The sequence below is a fragment of the Pezoporus wallicus genome, unplaced genomic scaffold, assembly GCF_028554395.1.
Source record: "Pezoporus wallicus isolate ANWC-B61680 ecotype Strahan unplaced genomic scaffold, APGP_CSIRO_Pwel_v1 contig_5069, whole genome shotgun sequence".
In the NCBI taxonomy this organism is placed as follows: domain Eukaryota; kingdom Metazoa; phylum Chordata; class Aves; order Psittaciformes; family Psittacidae; genus Pezoporus; species Pezoporus wallicus.
Window position 1 is genome coordinate 4,781,161 of NW_026642361.1, and position 19,149 is coordinate 4,800,309.

The following is a 19,149-nucleotide window of genomic DNA, read 5'->3' on the forward strand; positions in this document are numbered from 1 at the left end:
GAGTCACAACTTTCTCAGCCTGTCTTCATACAGGAGGTGCACACTGACTTATGCTTTGGTGAAGGAAAGGTCAGCTTAGTAGCCCATAACTGTACAGTCTAATCCATAAACCTCAAAGGCATGAACTCTCCCCTTCAGTGCAATGGGGCAATCAGGTCCCAGTGGGATTCATTAATGCCTTCTCATCAGGTAGGACCTTACAAAGTTAAACAGTACAAAAAGCCCTTTTTTCAGGCAAAATTAGCTTAAAATTCATATCATTATTCTGTCAGTGAATTATCTAATTTTCATTAAAAACATCCAAAGAACATGGAACATATTGAAATTTTCTCCAAATAAACTTTGGTTCCCTTGAAGTTAGGTGGTAATTTAGCAAAGAATCTGAAATTTTAAATTTAGGTAGAAAGAAGGTACTTATTTTCTTGGCAAAACTAGCACAAAAATGTTTCATGTTTAAAGGCTGAGCCTATGCTTAAATATCTTACTCAACTTCACCACTACAGAATTCATTTATTCTACCAATTCTCCTAATTATTTTATGCTCCTTTCAAAATCAACTTCTACAAATATCAGAAGAAAACCTTAGTGTTCCACTTGAGTCCAACCCTTCCCTCTCCCTTTGCTAGTCATTAGCAAGAGTATTTCAGTCTGTATTACTGTAATATATAGGGAGAATTAAAATCTCCTTTGTTAGGGCATAGGTCTAATTGTATCTATTTCAAATTTTTCTCCTCTCTCTTCGCTGACCTGATTTCAGTTACCTGATGGTGGACATACACCCAAACAACCTAAACTAGCATGCTTCCAGATTCTGTTGTTAGCGTTTTAAATCACAGTCTTTTGGTCAAACACCATGTCTGAAAATTTACCCCGCAACCTTTCTGTAAAATAAAGCCAAGGTATCAAAGCTATTTTGCTCATATTACTGCACTGGAATAATACAAACAGGAAATAAATTGGTTTACATATTCATGGTGCTATAGCAATTTTTGTTTTTCTTTGATTTTTATAAGATTACTGTTTGAGACAAAATAGAAATGCATTGATTCACAACAATCCAGGCAATATGTGATATCCAGCCCAGGATATAGTAGTGTTATGGGCTACCACTCATAAGTTAGAGTGATTAAGATGTTATTCCTGGACGGATTTCTAGTGTTACATATACTATTTTAACCAAGACCAAATGAAAAAACATCAATAAACAGTTCTGAATATAACTTATTCTGTGGAAACACTGTAAAATTAAGTGCTGTGGGGACAATTTGAAATTAAATCAGATGTTATAAGAAATCTGCCCATGGCCTGTATGTCCCCAAGGAGAGTAGTTGCACGCCTGTGTACAAATCATTCCCAGCAAGCCACTTTCAGCTCAAACAAATACTGAACTAAGTATTCTCAAACTACATATTCACATTCATCTATAGGTTTTCTAGCCACAACATTATGTAGTAAATAATAAGGAAGGCCAGCACTAAACTGGAAAAGATTATTAAAGGTTTGTTATTAGTGAAAACTGCTGTTGTACAAAAATTAAGTTCTCGTAATGTAAATTAGCAGCTATGGCTGCCAGAATCCCAAGCTGTTATCAGAGGCAAGGTAATTGCTCTGACTGGGATCTATCCAAGATTAAAACATCCACATTCAGAGGTCCCTGAAAAGCATTCAACCTCCCTTTATAGGCTCTAGTCAAGACAATGGACTCAAATGGCTACTTCAGGGAAAGCTGAAACGCTCTCTAGGAGCCTGTAGCCTGTTCCGACTTGGAGCTCAATGCAGTTGCCTTAACATCAGTATTTCATGTCATTTTAAATTGCCTAAGGGATGGGGCTGATGGAATACTCATGTGCCTCTGGACTAATAGCTGGAGGCCACAAGAGATGCCAAAAGTTCTCTCAAGTAGCACTAGCTGCCTATTCAGGAAATTAAATAATTTCCTAGATCGTCACTGATTATAACAGAAGTTAGTCTCCCAATTCACTTTAAGAGCTAATGATAAATGCTTGAGTTAAGGTATCAGTCTCAAACTGCAATCAATCTGAGATACATGAATTTGAGCCTTGATCTTCTGAGGTTAGTACATGATAAGAATGGGTGCTTAAAACCAAACAATACTCTCTTCAGAAACTTACTTCCCTTATCCCACCTTTCTTTCAGGCCAGTATCCAGAGATGTGCCCCAGCTGCTAAGCAGGAGAATTGCAACAAGTTGCATACAAATTCTATGGAAATGCAAGCTACTTTACATGCAAACAATAGGAAAATAGAGCCCTAACCACCATATATTTAAATAACAAAGGGTTAGCTAGTACATGTAGAAAACACTATTTTTCAACTTCAAGAGTTGAAGGGTTTGAAGAAGGGAGCAGAAAACACTTTTGCAGCACATTTACCATGCATTGTTCAGAAGCCTGCCTAGAAGCTTTACACTTCGTAATCCAGTTGAAAAATGCTGATAAATCTTAATTAAAAATAGCCTCGAGTATGATGATTCTAAAGCTCAGTGTAGTTCAAGGTTTACTTCCAAGAGATTACCTCAGCACCCCTCGAACAAAGTTTGTGTAGCTTCACTGTAGTAAAGCACTATTTTGCCCTTTAAAACCCCTAGCTGCTAACCTAAATTCAAGTCAGAAAATAGATCAAAACCTACCACTGACATTGCAATCTTGTGTTTAGTCCTTATTACCATGCTAAATTTTATTTCTAGACTAATTTGTAGTTTTATTTAGATAACTGATTTGTGGTTATATTTACTTCTGCTTCCTCTAAATTATTTTCAGTGTCTTTGGGGAAAGGTGAACTAGAGATTTTTAGTAGTTCATCAAATACTGGCAAGGACTGCCACTGCTCACATCCCTCAAGGAACAGCCACCAAATCCTTTCTGTGGCTTTTACCAAGGGATCTGGACAACTGAATATGCATTTGAAGAGTGAGACAGCTAAGCGGGAAAAGAAAGGCCAGGCTGCAGCTCAGAAAGACAATTTCCTCTGTGGATGTCACTACTTTCTTCTTCAAAGCCTCCAAGTATCAGGGAATCCCTTGTCCAAGAGTCCTTCAGACAAGCAGGGCCATGGGACCGTACTATTGATGCTCACACATATTTCATCACATATACTGCAGGAACTTTAAGTCAATCACAGGGATGCTACTGTCTCCCTAGATCTCTCCTGTGGGTTTCTTCTAGAAGAAGGGCTGAATTTGGCAAAACAAAGCCATATTTATATAACAACAAACAAATCCCTTTTCCTTCAGCATTTGGATAGCAAATGCCTTGAGGCAGGGAAGGTAAAAGCAAATGCCATTTTGCAACAAGCATTTAACAAATACTCCATGTCCAAACATTCCCGATTAAAGTTTTGCAATGGAAGTCAAACACTCATTCAAAGAGCAAACAGCAGTTTCTGCATTCAAGAGTGTACTATTAGTGCCCAAACAAGAAGTGAAGGCAAACATGCTAAGGCTCCCACTAAAGTGGTTGCAACCACCCCGTGTTGTTAACTTTGACATCAGCAGGTCCACAGAGTCATTAACACGCAGCTTTAATGGCAGAAAACCATACTCACTGTCCTCGTCAATCAGGTATCTTTGGAAAGACCCATTACACCAGCATCACTTTGAGGTGCTAGGGCAAGGGTAAAAAAGCAATAGGCAGGTTTCCCTGACTCTATGTTAAGCCAAGAGTCTGAAGATAAAGAACAAAATCGTTGCTCTTAATTTCCATTTGCTCTTGTCAGTACACACTCTAGATTAAATGGCAAAGGTCCATGCTTGCAATACTGAAATTTAAACTTTGAAACAAGCTGATGAGGAAAATTCAACTGAAATTCTCATGTTTCTGGAGCTTTTAAAACAAATTAAAAGATAATCAGAGAACAAACAATGCTGTTAGAAAGGAAAGCATTTGATTTCAATTAGCATGTTTTGCATGCAGTATTATGATACTTTGGGAACCCATGGTATTTTTTCTGATCTTGTCCGTAAGCAGAACCACTAGATGAGACAATTCACTCCATCCAGGCATTTCCAAGTTTGACTTTCTATTACTTATGACATCAGCTTGCTGTCTTAGCATTCTTAATTTCTTTTTTTTTTTCCTTTTATGTTTGGTTTTTTAAAAAAAAAAACTTTCAGGTCCTTAAAAACTTGCATTAAAAAAAAAAAAAATCCATTGCACAAAACTAAGACCATTTCTGACAAGGCCAAAGATACATCAGTCTCAGCACCATGATTCCAGCAGTATTCACACTTTAGCTCCCTAAACAGCAGCAGAACATCTGCTGAATGCTTATTTCCTTGGGAGCCCTACAGCTTCAAATACCTTACAGCTTAGCGATCTTTTTGAGCCAAAGACTGTATTGAGATCCTCCATCCCTGTTTAATTGCTTTGGTCCCTTTCAAATCCTTTACAGTTTTGGCCCTTAAAATATCATCCGGCAACACATTCTATACTGCATTATGTAGGGCAAGCTTGCTTTTCATCTGTTTGAAATTTTACTGCCATGTAGTTTCCATGCACCTCTCTGTTTCTTGCAAATAGTGAAATACCTGCTCTGTATTTATATCCCCCAAGGCAGAACATGATCACAGACAATAGCTAGATCCACTATATTCTACAGATTGAGTTGGCCAAAACAGCCCTTTATTGGGAACCACAAAAGGGAAGCAACACACATTTTCTCAGTGGCATTTGTAAGTCTTACTGATAGCAGGAGAGCAGCAATATCCAGGGTGCCCACTGACATTGCAGCACAGCTCCTCATCCCTAACTTATCCAGTTGTTTCTTATTTAAATTCCAGTTAGTCGACTCCACACTTTAACCTCAGACACTTCCATTTCCAGCTCTCCATTTTACCTATATCATCACAACTACATTCTCTCCTGCTTCCCAGGCGCGAACAACAGGATAGAGGGGAGTAAGGACCAAAAGACAAGCGTTCATGTTTTCTGCCTCCTAGCCACAGACACAACACAGTTGCAGAGAGGTCTCATTCAGTCAGCACTGCCCTGGCATGGAAATTGTTTCATGACACTGAAATTCTAAACTGCTTTCTGAACACTAACAAGGCTCAACTGGGTTCAGAAGCAATGGTGGAAATGGCTATTCTGACAAAACAGAAATTTTTCAGCATTCCTTTCCAGGATTTCTATTGAAGAATAAATGTAGAACAACAAAAACGTATGTTCTATCATTTTTTTCAGTCTAAAAAGCCATGCTTCATTCAAAGATGTATTATTTAGAATGTTATTTTTTTATTACATGGAACAATTAGGGGAGTCAAAAGCCTGATACAATGTTTTGATTTCCTTAAAATAGTGCTTCAATGAAGCTGAAATAATGTTTTTTGAAAAAAATCAGTTTTATGGACAAATTAATGTTTGTTTTCATGCTTATTCAAAAGAGGAAAATTCAGTGTTGGCATTTCATTGAAAACAAGCATGCCAAGTTTCAGCCAGCTGTAATATTGTAAGTAACTGTGAAAACAGATTCCAGAGGTTCATAATCAAATCTGAGCTACTGCTAAAAATGAAAGCCACACCCCTCAAAAAAACAAAAAATAACAAAAAAAAACCCCAAACCCATTCTCAAAATGGCAAAAAAGATACACAACTTGACAGGAATTTCAAAAAGCACTTCAGTCAGAGAACAGAGATGCTCAAGCTTCTCAGCAATGCTCCTGTGGGAGTCTAACACGGGCAAAACAACCCACTTTTCATAGACTTGCTCTGAGAAACAGCAGTTGCTCTTGCTATACTTTTCATATAATCCTCTTTTGCTCAAAGATCTTTTGAGACATACACAAGCCACAGAAGATTTCTCCTCAGAAGTTAAATATTCGGGAAAGTTTCAAGCAACTTCAGACATGACAATGTGATGCGCCTTCTACTAGAAGGGTTTGAAAACCAGGTATGATGCCTAAAATTATTTACATTTGTACCACATATCAGCAGCCAATGCATACAAATATGATATAAGGCTTTTCAAGACAGACACATGCACGCTTTACTGTAGTCTAAATACTGCATTCGAGCATTCTTTCTGGGATTTTAATTTTATCACAGCATTGGTGGCAATTTTGACACTGCACCCATATCCACAAAAAAAAAAAAATAGTTTATGCTTTTTCTTTTAATCAACTCAGCAGTCACTACTGCCTTTCCTCAGTGTTGATATTGTTGGAGTGATTTTTGCTGTTTGAAGATAAAAACTTCTGTTGGATAGAGCCATGAAAGTGTCTGTGAAGTACCTGTGTCATTAGCTACTGGTACATTCAAAGATTATCTGATGAGCTGTGGTGGTTGAATGACCAGAAATTACGCATACCATGGTTTATCATCCAAAAGCAGTGGTATCAGAAAAGGGAAAAAAAAAAAAAAAGTAAATAAAAAGAGGAAATTTACTCATATTCAGTTCTTCACCTAGTGCCCAGAGACATTCAAAAAACATACATTAAATTGTGAAATCCAAATCATAATAACAAGTCCTGCTTGGAAATTCTCTACCAGGTCAGTCCTGTCTAGCATATAATGTGAAATATAACAAAACATATTAGCCTTAAAATCAGAAAGAAAGGCAAAGTTTATGCAAAAATCTCGCATTAAGACCAGAAATTACTTCCCTAGCTCAGTCAAAAACTGTGCTCAGTCAAAAACTGTGGGGTCTCCAATAAGAATGAGGGATAAGAGAACACAAAGAGGTGCCATTTCTGCCTAGCACTGTTCCCCACAATCCAGGCACGGCTGAGGCGAAATCCATTGGGATCAACACAGAGGCACTTCCAACAATGCTGTGGCAGCTCCGATTTTCACTCCCAAGCACAACATCCTGATGCAGCACAGCTGGTATTTTTGGGTGGTCACTTGAGTTATCTCATCTGAGCAAGAGAAGCCCTCAGAGGAAACAACAGGGCTGGACAATGTCCAAATTACTGCACTGGGACTGCATTAGCTGAGAAGTAGCTGAGCTAATTCCACCAACAGCCTTTGTCCCCTGACAAGCACCAGTATGTGCTAAAAGCAGTATGAATCCTGATACAGATAACTTTCACTGATGCACTACTAAACTGAAATTTCAATACAGACAATCCCCTTGGACCCATACACCTGAGAGTTTATGGACTTGCAGAAGCAAACCTGGATTTCACTCAGGGACCTCGGATCTGTGATACTGCAAAGACACTTTTATCTTAGTTTCTCCTGCACTCTCATGGGCAATAGAGGACAGGAAAGACAGCACTAAGAAATATTTAAACAAAGAATGTCTGCCAGGAGGAAGAAATTTGACTACCTTTACCTTTTTGTCTCCTTAGCTTGAGAGCATGATTTCTGATCAGAATTATTCCATTTTCTTTCTGCCTTTCTATATATGTTCCCTACACTTACTTAGGGAAAACAAGCAGATATATCCTTAACCATCCAGCAAACATTCACTGTTACACATCTTGAAAGAACCTGACATTTCTTTCTTCAAATTCAGTATGGACAATAAAAGGGGGAACACCCATGGTACCACTGACTGACCTCATGTATATTATGTAATCAGAATAACAAACTTCCATATAAACAGAATAACTTTTTAACAGTGATAAAAGGCATAAAGACAGGCACACTTTTCACACTGTTGTGTGTACAGGTATTAAGTGATAATGAAAAGCTATTTGGAGGATGGCAGAATTGCCACTCCACCAGAATAGAAGGAAACTCCCTGCTAAGACAGATAATTTTACAAAGCACAAAGTCTACCTGCTGTTCTTTCAGTGCTGCTTGATATTTAGGCAGAATAAAGCTTACTAGAAAGCTTAATAAAAACACCAATTATCACACAGGCGATACTCAAGAGTGAAATCCAAGCAGATGGCCTTATGAAATTTCTGATCACGTCTGCATCACATTTGGAACTAAGCTCATAGGTTTACATAGGAAACTAGATTAAAAGCACTATACCTAGAATATGAAGCAGAGCTTTTTATGACTAACTTGATACACTTCTAAATTTGTTTGCATTCAGCTGCTTACAGCCCTATGCATTTACTTCTGTGCCCACCATCACACCCCTCCTGCAGCCCCAGAGTCTTAATGAAAAGCAGAGCATGACCTTTCTCTTCCAGATGCTCCTGGCTGGCACAGTGACACCTCATACAAGACAGAGCAGCCCCTTGAGAGCGTAGGTCAGCCCAGAGATTTGCAGCTGAGAGTTATCAGACAACACGTCTTGTTAAAATTACATGACAAGAGCATTTGTCTAAACCACATCTGCTGCCTTCATAAACTTACCTCTGCACCTGGATCTATATGATCATATTACCAAACAGCTCTCTGCATATGCAGTTTACTCACTGCAGAAGAAAAGCAGTCTCAAGTGTTTCAGGTCCAATGCAAAACAGATGCTAGGAAGTCTAGTCAAATAAATGGAGCTTGGGAAAAGCTAGACAACATAATTTGAGTGACACTGACTATTACTTTCTAGTCAGCGACACCCAAATTATGATGTCTAATATTATCTGCTACCTGTAGCTATAAAAATACAAATAGCTTAAAACCTAAACTTCCACTTAAAAAGGAAAATAACAGATCTCTTATTTTTTTTTTTTGGGGGGGGGGGGTGGTGAAGGTGGGGAGAAGACAAAGGTGTAAATTGAATATATCCTAAAGGACCAGAAACGTAAAAGCCAAAAAACCCTCACCAAAACTCGCACAAAAACCAAACCTCCAAGCTTGCACCTCTTTCAACAGCTTGGAAATTTTTACTCAGCCATGGGATTTCTGCAGTGTTTACTGATTTCTTCTTTTCTTTTGCCACCAATCACTCCCCAAACATGGTCAGTGCTCCTCATTGGCCCTACAAAGGTTTTCTGCTTAATAAAAAAAAAAAAAAAAAAAAAAAGGAGAAAAGCAACTTACCTAGCATCTTGATTTGCTACATACCAACAAAATAAGATTTTCAATTGACTGTATTGTTTGAAAGACAGGAACCTAGGCAATCTATGCACTGAAAGAGCTCACATCCTCACACTTAATAGGCAGCCTAACATTGTAAGAGACAACTTTGAAGCATCTTTGAGGTTGCCAGCATGGTTATGCTTGACCCGTAATTTAAAACCCACATCTATTAAGTAACCTATCTCTGCTACTTCATTTCATACTCATTTAAGACATTTCAGCCCTATTCCTTTCCTTTCAGGCATGCACATTATGCCAACACACAATTATTAACAGGATACTGTTTTCCAGCTTGCTACCTCAGAGAGAGGTATCAAGGGCCAAGGTTGTCACTATAATTCAATTCAAAACTTCAACCTGTCAAATTTTAGAGTACTATTCCTGCACCTTGAAGGTGCATTGGCACAGCATTCACAGTCATGTTTGACAATGTAAAGAAGCAAAATGTTACCTTAAAAGGGCAGCATTTAATTTTCAAGCTTCAATGATACTTTTCCATCTTAATTATTATGCAGAAATTTGTAGACAGGGGTTTTCTCTCTTTTTTCTCAATTGACATTTGCATTGTGATAAAAATTCTTATTCCTGAAGCTTTAGATTACCTGCAACCAAAAGAACGTGACTGTCCAAGTTGGTTGGAAGCGAGTATGATCTTCTATACAGCTGCACAGCCACAGTTTATTAACATCTTACAAAGAGTTTTACTATTGTCTTACATTTTAATGTTTTTTTCAAATATTATGCAAAAATGAGGAACAAAATACACTCGAACACTATAGAAAAATACACTCTGTTATGAAAGGTCTTTGAAAATATACTGTGCCTTTTCAACTGTTTCTCAATGCATAGTATTGATTTATGACCCTCTTCTTGCAAATCAGAACATTAATGTCACATAAAGTTGGATAAATACTAGTTGTATTTACAGAAAGAAAAAAATAAAAGTCCACAGCACTAACAAAGAGCAGCAGTCGTCCAACAGCAAATCATATAAACCACCTCTGCCAGCACGAGCTACAGATTAAAATAAAAAGGAAAAGGTATTGCAACAGCCCACCAAAGAGCATAGAGGTAGTTTCAGTGATTCTTCAGGAATAAAAACAAAAAAGGGAAGCCAGGATGGGAGGATTTTGGGAGCTAGCACTAAGAAACTACCCAGACAGCTTTAGCTTTACCTATCACAAAGACTCATTGACTATCTTATCAGCCCGAATGCTTGCTATGCACCCTGTATATTTGCAGATGCATGCACACAGCTAAGAGCTCCCAAAGTCTAGCCCTAGTCATTGTGGGGTTTAGCACAAGCATGCCTGCATGTGAAATCACATTAGATTGCAGCAGCAAGAGCAACTTTCAGTTCATAAACACAGAACACAAGACTGCTTTAGTTATTAGATAGCTATAATGAAGCAAAGAAACCTTTCCACCTCTGACCAGAGAGGTTTGCTTACCTCCAGCAAATCCCAGGCTCTTGCAAACCCAGCTGCTCATCTTCAAGAGGGAGACCACAGACAATGTGAATATAAACTACTGTGCTTACAGTCTCCTGTTCCTATCTAGCACACAAACTTTTCTAAAGAGGTACCCTCCCTCTACTGCAATAGCAGGCACATTTAGACACACCACACAAGCTTCAGACAGAACAAGCTGGCTACCAAGCTCTTCCACTCCTGGTGCTTGATGACCAACATAGACATTCTAGATCATGCCCACAACTGAAAACAGTAAATATCATCAACTCCCAGTCCTTCAACTACCTCCTGCTGACTGAGAAGCTATAAGGTGGTCCCAGCCAGGCTGGCAGCAGCAATTAGCAGCTTGTTCCTGCACACGACATGGAAAATGGGGCATTCGTTATCTGCACAAATGCCAGGCTGAGAGTGAGGTGGAGAACAGAGAGTGGTAGTTTGGATTAATGAGCCAGCACATACCCTGCAGGCCTAATGATGAGGACTGAGAGGGTTCAATCAGAGAGAAGTCTGCAGCTTCATTACTACCACCAGTTGTCACTTAGGGCACTGGTACAGACAACCTACAGCAACAAGACTCAAAGAAGAAAGAATAATGGATAAATGGAAACAGAAAACTTAAAACACTTTTCATACTGGAGCTTATTATTCTGTCAAGTTTTGTGTTTCAGGAAGAAACAGAAATGCAGATGTCAATGTTCTGAAAAGACCAATATGAAAAAAAACCTAGTCAGACAGGTTTTTTCCCTCTTCCTGCCACTCAGGAACCACTTTTTAACTTTTTAGTTGCATACTGACCTACAGGTGTAAATAGTAAACAAATCTTCAACAGTTCATAGAGACTGACAGCTTGTGCACACAAATGTTAAACAGATCAAATAGGTGCCCTCCTGCTGAATATCAGGCAAGCTTAGCTTACCTGCCTCTGTAAACCAATAGGTCTTCCTACAGCTCCTGATCATCATCATGAAAGTTTTCTTATTTAAAGCTTTAAGACTAGACAAAACACTGCACTCTTCTCCCAACCAAAAGACATTTTAGCCGAGTATCTCAGTTCCAGTAGTGACCCTCGTTGTCATACCACTTGTCTTGAGGGTCATTTGGACAGTTTTAATGGGTTTTTTCCTTCCAAAATCATCTTCTGCTCTTTATTCTCTTCCCCTAAACAGGAAAGCTTTAAGGTTTTTTGGGGGGTACTGCTACAGCAGATGCCTGGAGAAGGAATGTAAGAAACAATTCAAGTACAGAGATTTAGCAGCTCCTGGCAATAGTTTAGTGACCTTTCGAGCTTGAGGCTGCATCCAGACCATTTTGTTTAATGGACCTTTCTATCAGCATAAGGTATTTAATCAGTTTCTCTTGCACTAACTAAGCAGTCCTGCCTTCTTTTAATAAGGTAATTTAATTTTTTTTAAAGTATATGTAAAAGAAAGATGACCAGAATGACTGGTTAAGATACAGGGATGAGACTCGGAAAATCTGATTTCCACTCTTTGCTCTTCTCCATGTGACTTTGAGCAAGTCCACGAGGAGGCGGAAGTTTTCAATAAAAATCAGTCATTTGACTTACCTTTGCAAAAGGGAGATTTCCTGTTTAATTTCACTGAGATTCAATTAGTTTAATAATGAGAATAAAGCTTCCTTTTCAGTCCTTACTTAAATTGTATGATTCTAAGAGCAGGGATAATCTTTATTGTGTGTTCATTAACTTATGCTAGCTTATGGAGGCCCATGTTGATGGCTACAATTTATAACAGTACCATCAATATTTAAAACCTTGGAAGAGCCAAAATAAGCAGCCTACAGCTCTTCAGATAATATTTTATAACTTCAAGATGGAAATATCTTAAGAAGTCCAGGAAGTCAGAGAATGTTTAGTGTGAGGTGTCCCTGCCCATGGCAGGGGGGGTGGAACAAGATGATCTTAAGGTCCTTTCCAACACTAAATATTCTATGATTCTATAAACAAATGCCAATAAAAATCCAATGGAGCCTCACTCCAGTAGAGAAGTGAAATTCTCAGCTTCAACAGCTAGCATAAAGCATGGAATGAGTACTGACATTTGTTCTCTGTCTAGTCTGTCTAGTTCAGTACACACGTAGGTTGCCAACAGAAGCCTATCACTTCTCTTCACATCGCTCACCTTGATAGTGAAGTCCCTCCTCACGCCTGCATTTGATATGGCAAGAAGGAGGCTACAAGATGAATCTGTTTAGGGAGCAGATCCAAAGGAGAATTTATGTTTAGGTTGGTTGGCTTTCCACGGACTTGGCCTGTTGATCACTAGGGATGGAGAAGGAGCAGGACTATCCTTTGCTGGGCAGCCTGCAGTTTAACTGGGTTAAACTCAGCAAACACCTTCATCATCACAGCTTCCAAAACCAGTGGTCCTCCCTTCTCTTCATTCACCAAGGCCATTAATTTCAATCCCTACATGCTCTTCCCATTTCTAGCCACTTACACAGGCTAAATCAGAATCAGATCAGAGAAATGGGGCTTTTTCCCAGCTGGATCAGCCCCTTGACCTGGTTCATGAAGCTGCTATACAACCACTGGTGCTAGCAAAGGAAGGCAGCTGGTAGAGACAGAAATAAACAAGGAAATGATACAATTCTTTTTTTGAGGAGGGGTGGAGGTGAGACAATGATGTTATCAAATATTAAATATGTTCAGACTACATTCAAGTTTTTGAGAAAGAATTAAAATATGCTACTATCAGGCTATAATTTTTAGATCTTCAAGAAACGCTCAAGTGCTACTGACTTATATGAGAAGTAGATAATTTAACCTCTCCATGCAACAGAAAACAGCTATTCATTTTATAATTAAATCTGATACAAAAGATATAGAACCCCACCTGATTAGTTCACTAGGGGACTCATTCATATCATGCTTTAAAGAGATTAAAATGCCTACTTGAGTTCACATATCGCTACTTGGCCACTTCTTGTGCATTTATGTGGCGTCTCCTAACCGCTATCCTTTCCCAAACAAATGAGCAGTTTCTGCTATTCACGCAATTCTGTGTTCTAATTTTCTTTTGAAAAATGTGAAATATTTATAGAGGAAAAAAATAATTAGGCGAGATAGATCCCAGGTAGTTATCAAAAAATACTTACATTTAGAAAATAGATGGGGAAAAAAGAGATTAGAAGTGTATATAGTCTATGATTTAAGACTTTATTACACCCTGAAAAACAGTATGTAGGACTCATTGACCATCTGGAGGAGATGAAAAACATTTTTCCCTCTCATGTTTCATACAATTCATTATACAGGTTCTAAGTTCAATAAATCCGATGTCTCTGAGTCACTGTATGTATCATTAGGGATCTCAGCATTTGTTTCAGAATGCTAGAATAGCCCCCGAGAAAGCTTGCTGGAGCAAGCTGTCCTAAACCAACAGTCACATACATTTAAACTTATCAATGTATAAAGGTACTCATCTTTGCTTTTTGAAATTTTGATATTTATTGTAACAGTAGGTAGTATTTTCTATAATTAATGTGAAAGAAAATTTCATTAGGCAGAGAAGGTAAATTCTTGCCTGCCTAATCACAGCTTACTTGTTCATAAGAATTTAAAGAGTGCCATAAATCCACAATATTTCTGAATTAAAAAAAAAAAATAGAATATGACTGGCAGATGTAGACTGTAAATATATTCACTCAAAACTTCAGTGATAATAGAGATCTGGATAAAAGAACACTTCAATTATTCTTACTAAAATTAGAATTAAATTAAATTGAAACATCCTCCTATTCCTCTCTCTTTTAAATGGTGTAAGTTTGATTTAAATCCTTTCCATTATTGTTTTATTATATCATTCTTACTATACAAAAATTAGAAACCTCATAAAAACCACCCTGGGTAGAATGAATGGATTACAAGCTCTTTTGATCTGGAGACTGATATCCCCTCCTTTATGTGCAAAAATAAGGCCTTATTTCAACATGAACCTGACACATCACACAGCTCTAACATTTTGTGATTTAATTCTAGAGGCTTTCTTAAAGTCTGAGAAGAAAAGCTTCTTTTTTTTTTCAAATTGAGGAATTCATTGAAAAATCTAACAGAAGGAGAAAAAAAAGGCAAAGGAGGATGGTGAAGACAGAAGAAGAATATAGTTAACCACTGTATTTTCATCTCCTGCCATTTAAATTACAACCACAGCCATATGAAAACTTAAGAAGTGCATCCTTTTGTCTATGATTGTTTCAAAACAGAAATCCTCTTTCATTACCAGAGCCCTAGTTACATAACTATTCAAATACCATTTTCTGCTACAACCTCCCACGCTTTGCACCTTTGAAACTCTGCCCTCTCAACTTGTTGCAAACTATTCTGTCCCACTCTCAGTTCTGTTTGTTCATAAAAAGCAATTTCCCACTGCATCCAGCCTCCATATGCAGGCAAAGCCCATGGCACTATGCTCACCTTCTGTAAAGCCTGAGTTTCTGCTCTACCAGAGTGGGAGAGGACTAACCTTACAAAATGCTCCACCCTGGCCTAACAGTCTTGTAAAGAGGAGGAAAATTTTCCCACCTAGAAGTATCTGCACTGAGCAGGCAATTTTCACAGATCAGGTGGGAGGTATAAAAGGACAAGAAGCATGTTTAAGAGAGTTGGGGTTGTTCAGCCTGGAGGAGAGAAGGCTCCAGGGAGACCTTAGGACAGTCTTCCAGCACCTAAAGTGGCCTGCGAGAAAGCTGGAGACAGACTTGCTAAAAGGGCTTGTAGGGACAGAACAAGGAAGAATGGCTTTAAGTTGAAAGAGGGTAGATTTAGATTAGGTATTAGGAAGAAGTTGTTTACTGTGAAGGTGATGAGGCACTGGCACAGGTTGCCCAGAGAAGCTGTGGCTGCCCCATCCCTGGAAGTGTTCAAGGCCAGGCTGGATGGGGCCTTGAGTAACCTCGTCTGGTGGGAGATGTCCCTGCCCAAGGCAGGGGGATTGGAACTAAATGATTTTTAAGGTTCTTTCCAACCCAAACTGTTCTATGCTTCTGTGTCTAAGATTTTGATGTTCAACTTCCAAGTTGCTCTACGTGAAAGTAAGGAGTGAACAGCAAGGATAATTTCTAATTAGTCCCAGTGAGCCATTTAATTGTTGCCTATTTTGTAGGCTGCAAGATGGATAATAGAGTTCCTGCATTACTATCTGGTATAAAAATAGGAAAGTAAACTTATTCAAACATGCACAAACCCAGACATATTGCTAGTAAAATTTTTATTGCTGTTATGCAATATATTCCAAATGCATCTCAAATATTCATTAAGAAACAAAGAGACGAATGCAGCAAATAAACATTTTTCTAATTAAGTGAAAGCTCTTTAAAAGTTTAGGCTGCATTCATTAAAATTGGATTACATTCCGACGTTAACTAAAAGTGACTTTGTGGGGTTCCATATCTATCTTTTTCCATAATTTACATATAAAATGCATCCATTTGTAAATCAAAGTACGATTTTTGTGATGCCAGTACTGCAAATTCAACATGGACTCTCAATACAACTTCAGCCATTGTCAGGGCTGTCTCCTGCGTAGAACTTCTCCATGCCCCCGGTGATGTTTCACAGGAGAGAAGACTGCCCTCAGTCTGCAATGCTGCACCTTCCTAGGTCCCACCTGCACACTCTGACCTTGCTCTCTTTAGCATCATGCATGGCTCCCTCCTCAGCTGTAGAGATCCAAGCAGCGCAGATGTTCAAATACACATACAAAGTAGTTGCAAGATGTATTTACCACTGTTTGGAGGAGATGGAAGCAGTTTCAGGAAGGGGTCCAAACCATCTCTGTGCAAGGCACTGCCAGAGCAACACACAGGCTTGCTTTCCCCATTTCTGCACCGTTCTTGGCAAGGCTACACAGCACACAGTTCAGATGGACTGAGATGAAGTCATAGAATCATAGAATCATAGAATAGTTAGGGTTGGAAAGTTCCAACCCCCCTGCCATGGGCAGGGACACCTCACACTAAACCATGTCGCCTAAGGATAAGTCAGGTGAGGTGGGTGAGCAGATACAGTGGCCCACCAGGTAGTGTCTCCCTGACTCCTTTGGCCACCTCTTCCCTCAGTGCTGCCTGCTCAGTGACAGCAAGCACTGTGTTAACATCAAAATGGCACAAAATTACTCCATGCAAGAAACCCTGGACTCCTGCTCATTCTGTGGATTAAACAGGCTCACAGGAGTGTCCAAAAGCAGCACAATCAGCGCAAGAAAAGGGTAGATGGTGAAACCATGGGAAGGGGACAGGACAGAGTAGGAGCAAGGCTCTCACTCCAGACAGTAGCAAAACACCAGAGTGGCTCAGATGCTCATTAAAGAGCACTCAGAGACTGCCTTAATGAACTGGAAGTTCATTATAGTAGAAATGAAAGATGGGAGGTAACTACATGTAAAATCAGAAAAATCACATTACTTCAGAGAGGCTCTGCAATGTGAACATTTCACACTAAGTTTCTGTGAGAAGAGGTGATGAAATGCAAGTATATGTAAAAAGACCTCAGTATCACATATGAAGAAGGACACACAGCCAGTCTCTGAAGGCTGCTACTTCATGGCTGTAACTGGCACTGTGGGGTAAGAGTTTCTTTTTTCCATAGCCATGAGCAGATACAGTTCAGCACTGTGGGGGGCTGACACGGAAGCAAGGTGAGAACCTTCCTTCAGAGCTATTTTTCTGTCTATAACCATAGTTTAATATAGCTAATCTTCATCAAATATGACTTGAAAAATGAAAGTGCATTTGTCTCCCCTGCCCCTGCGAAATGGGTATGGCTGGACTTCAAGAGCTGCATGTGCATTACCTGCTACTTGCATCAGTTTTAACTCATTTCTTAAAGCTATTTCTTGCACAAATTGCACGAATGACAGGATAGGAACAAATGGCTGCACACTATCTTGCAAGGGCAGGTGATTTCAACAACTCGGTCCATTGGTGTGATTAACAAACTATCAATCAATCAAAGTTCACCAATTTCATCTCAGTATTTCTCCTGAAGATACTGTGAATGAGGTATTACATCTATCTTGAACTTGCTGTAATTTTAAACTGCTTCATTTTATCACAGCTCTTCATCTGAATGACTGGTGCCAGGAACCTGCCACTGTAGAATTAATAACATATTGACACGTTCAGCCCTTCAGTCTATCTTTGAAGTTTGAAAGCAATAACAAGGAACAGAATATTTTACTTGGAAACAATGACAATTTGTCCAAGAACACAATTCTCCAAATGTAAACAAACTAGAAAGTACACATTTTGGCAGTAATAAATAGATTCGATTTTCTTGGGCTAGTATTGAGGGCCAGATCATATTTCTGGCCTCTTCACAAGGGCTCTAGGGCACAGAGGAATAATATTAAAAAGTCGCTTTCCTTCATGACTAAAATCAGTGGGGACAGACTACTCTCTCCCAAGGCATGTGGTAGATGTGGTCATGGGTCCAATTCCCTCTTGGAAAACACTAGCTGTGATACAGGCTGTAATATGATGCTTCTACCCTGTACTGGGATGGTTCCTTTCTCCCTCATGTGCCTACACAAACGCTGCCCCCTGCACCCCAGGAGGGGTCAGCACTACCCGTAGGAAGAGGTCCAGAGCAGGACCACAGGGAAGCCCAAGTAAGACTTGGAAGCAGCAGCTGTGATCTTCACAGGGTGCCTGATGCTGCACAGTTACTGAAAAATACAGACCTTGCGCAATTCCTTCCTCTCCACTGCCCTCAGTGGGGCTGCTTCCCCTTGCCAAATGTCCATTCTGACAGTTCTCATTGCAAAAACGAATGTGGTTTAAGCCAAGTCACCCCACCTCCCATATACAGTCTTCTGAGCAAGAGTCCATGGTGCTGCATGTCTGAGTTTGCCTGCCCAGCTTAGGGTATCCCTTTAAGGTGGGACTCCAGTCAGCTGCTCAGGCTGCCCTGTCCTGTGAAGCTGCAAGGCAGAGATACCTGAAAGCATCCAACCCTCCATTGCTCTTTCCATAGTCTTCTCCGAGGACAAAAAATGTATTCCTGCACCTGACAGAAATGAGTGGTGAGGAGGTGTCATGGCAGTCTTCGGCTCACAAAGCCATTGGGTATATCACTCATCCCTATACCTAGTCACATGTGGCTGAGCCCAGCTGCTCCCAAGGATAGCAATAGAAGTACGCCTTCACTGTCAACATCCTTACACACAGTTTAAGCTTATGCATATACTAACTTTCAGGTGCCAGTACCTCAGGAGCAGAAATGTTTCACTATTAAAAGAAATTTTCAAATATATATATGTCTACTTTCTATGCCATCTTTTTTCACTTTCTTCCCTAAATCCCTCCATCTCTTCTTCAAATTACTAATCCCTATGCCAATAATTTTACTGAGTGCTTCACATGGGGCCATAATTTTTCCAGTAGCTTTGCAGTAGCAAGAACACAGCAGTTAACGGCAGAGAACACGAAGAGTCAGAGGGACAGTACTTGTCTTATGACAATCATAGAATCACAGAATCATAGAATGGTTAAATTTGAAAGGGACCTTAAAAATCATCCAGTTCCAATCCCTTGTCATGGGCAAGGACACCTTCCACTAGACCAGGTTGCGCAAAGCCCCATCCAACCTGTCCTTGAACACTGCCAGGCATGGGGCATCTACAACTTCTCTGAGCAACCTGTTCCACTGTCTCACCCTCATGGTAAATGCTCTACAAGAGTCAGAAACCACCGAACAGAGCTTGAACATTCCCCCTGAAA

General features: G+C 39.5%; 1 protein-coding gene across 3 annotated transcripts in view; it reads right to left on the reverse strand.

Annotated features, from left to right (window-relative positions):
* NAV3 (neuron navigator 3) overlaps positions 1-19,149 on the reverse strand; it is a 544,137-nt gene that overhangs the window by 486,404 nt on the left and 38,584 nt on the right. The gene's annotated exons all lie outside the window — the stretch shown is intronic.